The following is a 5,903-nucleotide window of genomic DNA, read 5'->3' as shown; positions in this document are numbered from 1 at the left end:
TCAGTAGCAACATATTAAAATTTGGGAAGCTTTGGTTGAACAGTTCATGCGTAAATGCACAGACACGACTGGAAATGCCATTTTTCAATCTTTCAAGAACCATAACTCCTGAACGGTAAAAGTCAAAATCGTCATTATTGAACTTGACCTTCATTTTGTCATCAGTAACAACATATTAAAATTTGGGAAGCTTTGGTTGAACAGTTCATGCATAAATGCACTGACACGACTGAATGCCATTTCTCAATCTTTCAAGAACCATAACTCTTGAACGGTAAAAGTCAAAATCGTCATTATTGAACTTGACCTCCATTTTGTCATCAGTAACAACATATTAAAATTTGTGAAGCTTTGGTTGAACAGTTCATGCGTAAATGCACAGACACGACTGGAAATGCCATTTTTCAATCTTTCAAGAACCATAACTCCTGAACGGTAAAAGTCAAAATCGTCATTATTGAACTTGACCTCCATTTTGTCATCAGTAACATCATATTAAAATTTGGGAAGCTTTGGTTGAACAGTTCATGCGTAAATGCACGGACACGACTGGAAAAGCCATTTTTCAATCTTTCAAGAACCATAACTCCTGAACGGTAAATGTCAAAATTGTCATTATTGAACTAGACCTTCATTTTGTTGTCAGTAACAACATATTAAAATTTTAAAAGCTTTGGTTGAATGGTTCGTGAGTAAATGCACGAACAACATTTGGTTGCCGCCCGCCCGCCATACATCCCCAAATCAATAACCGACATTTTTGTCATAAAAATCCGGTTAAAAATGCCACCTTCTAATGTATCGTAAATAACTTTGAAATCACCACTAGAGGAATATCCTTATGATACTTTTTAATTCATTAATTTATTGTTTCAGATCTCCATCATTTCTGATGTCAATTAAAGATATAAGAAAACAGTGTTATACTCATTTATGATGGAGATGACTCAACACTTTTGAGAACTATTAACGTAACATTACAACATGCCTGCAGTGAAGTGCCCAGTACCGGATTGCCAATATGAGACAGATGATCTCGACGCTGTTGTGGTTGCAGCATTGCTAACAACTCATGCAACAGTTCACTCCGCAGCCGCTGGCGCCATTGTCTCAGCAAAAGTAGAAAAAGTAAAACGTCCAACTGTTGCATCAGCTGGTTCCAGTGAAGATTGGACATACTTTGTCTCTCGATGGAAAGACTACATACAAGCAACTAAAGTCAGTGGCAAAGACCTTGTTATTCAGCTACTTGAATGTTGTGATGAAACTTTGCGACGAGACATTACAAGATCTACTGGTGGATCACTAGTTGACAAATCTGAACAAGAAGTACTTGCAGCCATGCGAACTCTGGCAGTGAGAGAAGAAAACACTATGGTAGCACGTGTTTCTCTCCATGGCATGACACAGGATCGCGACGAGACAGTTCGTTCATTTGGAGCCAGACTCAGAGGCCAAGCCAGCGTTTGTAAATTCACATTACAATGTACAGGATGTGAACAAAATGTCGACTACACGGAAGCTATTTTACGTGATGTACTTACCCGTGGGCTAAGTGACCCTGATATTCAGTTAGATCTCTTAGGAGACAAAAATCAGGATATGACGCTGGAACAAGTCTTCAAATTCGTTGAGGCCAAGGAAGCCGGTAAGCGTTCTGCATCACGCCTTCTTGATTCACATGGCGCTGAAGCCGCCTCTAGTTCATATCGTAGAAAAAGAAATGCAAATGTAGCCAAAGACACAAAGAAATATGATAACAACAAGGTTGATTCATGTGGTTACTGTGGGAAAAAGGGACACGGAAAAAGTGCTCCACCTAAATTAAGGCAGAAAGAATGTCCTGCATACGGACACACTTGCAAAAACTGTGAACGTGATAACCATTATGAATCCGTATGTCGAAGCAATACCAGTAAGCCGAAAGTGAAACAAAATGAAGAATCCGAAAGTGCTGTATTTGATTCTCTTTGTGCGGCAACTGTGTCCCCTTCAGGAAAAAGAACCATTCAACTTGATCATCATCTTTACTCGCAGATGTATAACACATGGATTAAACGACCGTCACAACCCCAGCCGTTCATCAACATAGTTGTTAAAGTTGTTGAAAATGATTACAAACAGCTTGGTTTTCAAAACTCTTTAGTGTCTCAACAGAGAAGTACAGTCATCCCTGCAATGGCTGACACTGGTTGTCAAAGTTGTCTTGCTGGCATCAAAGTGCTTTATAAAGTTGAACTAATAAAACGTGACCTAATACCGGTAAATATGCAGATGCATGCGGCTAATAATAAAGGCATTGTTATACTTGGGGCTGTCATTCTCAGACTATCAGGAAAGGACCAAGATAAGAACGAACTAGAAACTAGACAAATTGTGTACATCACAGACAGCTCAGACAAATTCTTTCTCAGCAAAGAAGCTTGCATTACACTTGGTATAATATCAGAGAACTTTCCTACTATTGGTGAAATTACCGGAAGCGTCACTGATACCTCCGCACTGACAAACGATGAGAACAGGTTCACAACACACATTTATTGCAACTGTCCTAAGAGGCAAACACCTCCTCCGATACCAGCGACACTTCCGTTCCCACCCACAGAGGAGAACGTACCGAAACTCCAAAACTTTTTACTTAAACAGTACAAGTCAAGCACTTTTAGTACTTGTGAACACCAACCACTACCACTTATGGAAGGTCCACCTTTGAAACTTATGATTGACCCTGAAGCAACGCCAGTTGCATGTCATACTCCTGTTCCAGTTCCCTTACACTGGCAGGATGACGTGAAAGCTTCATTCCAGTCGGCGAACCTGTAACATGGTGTCATCGTATGGTTATATGTTCTAAAAAGAATGGAAAATCGAGACGCACAGTAGATTTTCAGGTTCTCAACGCCCACGCAATAAGGGAAACACATCATACACAATCTCTTTTCCATCAGGCAAGATCAGTCCCTCGAGGCAAGAAAAAGACTGTATTTGACGCTTGGAATGGTTACCATAGTGTACCCATCAGAGACGAAGACCGACATCTTACCACCTTTATCACTCCATGGGGAAGATACAGATACAAGACTGCTCCTCGAGGATACATTGCATCAGGTGATGGTTACACAAGAAGATTCGACAAGATCGTGGCCGATGTGCCACAAAAGACTAAATGTGTCGACGATACTCTTCTGTGGTCTGATGATATTGAGGAAAGTTTCGTTCAAGCTTGTAATTGGTTGGAGCTTTGTGGAAACACTTTAAACCCAGAAAAATTCCACTTTGCTCAAGATACAGTTGAGTTTGCTGGATTCGAAATAACAAACGATAGTGTGAGCCCTTGTAAAAGATACCTGCAAGCAATATTGGATTTCCCTACACCGAAGAACCTAACAGACGTTCGATCGTGGTTTGGCCTTGTCAATCAGGTTTCGTATGCATTTAGTATGGCCGATCGCTTAAAACCATTTCGTCAATTGATCAAACCTGGTACACCATTTCTTTGGGATAATCAGCTGTAAACTCTCTTTCAAGAAACAAAGACAGTAATTCTTAGCGAAATCGAGGAAGGAGTACGCATATTTGATAAATCCAAACCGACTTGCTTAGCAACTGACTGGTCAAAATCCGGACTTGGATTCTGGTTATTTCAGAAGCATTGCAATTGCCAAAAGATTCTACCATTCTGTTGTAACGAGGGTTGGAAAATTACACTGGTAGGCAGTCGCTTCACTCATGGTGCTGAATCACGGTATGCTCCAGTAGAGGGTGAAGCTTTAGCTGTTGTTGACGCACTGGATAAAGCCAGGTATTTCGTTCTTGGTTGTGAAGAACTTATTATTGCCGTAGATCACAAACCACTACTCAAAATTTTTGGTGACAGATCACTTGATCAGATTTCAAACACCAGGCTACAAAACCTCAAGGAAAAAACATTGCGTTACAAGTTCAAAATGGTGCATGTCCCAGGAGCAAAACATCGTGCTGCCGATGCCGTTTCGCGGAACCCAACAGGAAACAATTCAGAGGAACTCAAGTTAATTGATGACATAGCATTGATTACAGAAGACAGCAACCAATTCGATTACTTGTCTTTTCAGACTATTCAACACAATTTCTTGTCATCAATCATGAAAAATGATTGTTGTGATGTATGTTCAGATGAAGAACTTCTACTTGCCGCAGCTTCGTCAATAAACACCTTACAATCAATCACTTGGAACATGGTACGTGTTGCTACCAACAGTGACGGATATATGGTTAAACTGGTAGAAATAATCGAGAATGGAATACCTGAGTTCCGTCATGAAATGCCTACTGAACTTCGTGAATTCTTCCAATTTCGAGAAGACCTCTACACAGTAGATGGTGTAGTCATGTATAAGGATCGCATTGTTATTCCTCCTGCACTCCGCAAAAATGTCCTGACAATACTCCACTCAGCACACCAAGGTGTAACATCAATGATGTCAAGAGCAGATTCATCATTCTTTTGGCCTGGAATAACTCCAGATATCACTACTCTACGTAATGAGTGTTATCAATACAATCGAATGGCACCATCACAACCATGTGCTCCACCAACACCACCTGTGTACCCAGATTATCCTTTCCAATGTTTGTGCGCTGATTTCTTCCATTATAAAGGCGTCAATTACCTGGTGGTCGTAGACACATATTCTAACTGGCCAATCATTGAGAGGGCCCATAATGGTGCACAAGGTCTAATTGACTGTCTACGAAGAACATTTGTTACTTACGGAATACCCGATGAGCTATCTTCAGACGGAGGACCAGAATTTACTGCCTCTACAACAAGACAATTCCTTAAAGTATGGGGAGTGCATCATCGCCTTTCATCGGTTGCTTTTCCGCATAGCAATTGCAGAGCTGAAGTTGGCGTAAAAACAGTCAAACGCTTAATCACTGATAACACTGGATCAAACGGTGAACTTGAAACAGATTCTTTACAACGAGCAATTCTACAATATCGCAATACACCTGATAGAGACACAAGATTATCACCAGCTATGTGTGTATTTGGACGCCCTATTCGTGATTTCATTCCAATTCTTCCTGGTCGGTATAAACCGCATGACACATGGCGTGACACTTTATCGAAACGCGAGGAGGCTTTGAGGCATAGACACATGAAAGTAGCAGAAAAACTTTCCGAACACACAAAACAACTACCTCCATTGACTATTGGTGACCATGTCCGAATCCAGAATCAGATTGGTGCGAATCCATTGAAATGGGACAAAACAGGACAAGTTATTGAAGTAAGACAATTTGACCAATATGTTATACGGGTTGATGGATCGGGTAGAGTTATCCTTCGCAACAGAAAATTTATTCGGAAATACGAACCAGTGAAAAGTAAAAACACAAAAATGCTGAACTCCGAGGAAAATTCAAAAAGGAAAATCCAAAATCAAAAGGCAAAATCAAAAGTCCAAACACATCAAACGAATGGATAACAACTGTCATATTCCTGACTTGGTACAGGCATTCTCTAATGTAGAAAATGGTGGATTGAACCTGGTTTTATAGCTAGCTAAACCTCTCACTTGTATGACAGTCGTATCAAATTCCCAGAAAGGATATCAATTGACACTGATTTGAAATTAATAGCCAAACAAATAAAGCCAGTGTTACATGAATTATTTCCTAAGGGCAAAACAAAGCTCTCTAGTGCTCCCTGTGTAGAAAAGAACGTGCTCACTGAAGACTTGTCTACTTCACCAGATGAACAGAATTACGAGGATCGAGACTCTTGTCAAAATGAGTCACAACCTACAGATATTGCGTTGAATTATTCACAACTACCAAACGTGCCAACAGCGACAGAGGGTATGAAAACGCGCATTTCACAAAGCACTCCGTTGGATTTGACACAAACTAATTCT

Source organism: Mytilus galloprovincialis, chromosome 1, assembly GCF_965363235.1.
Source record: "Mytilus galloprovincialis chromosome 1, xbMytGall1.hap1.1, whole genome shotgun sequence".
NCBI lineage: Eukaryota > Metazoa > Mollusca > Bivalvia > Mytilida > Mytilidae > Mytilus > Mytilus galloprovincialis.
Note: the sequence above shows the minus strand (reverse complement) of the source record.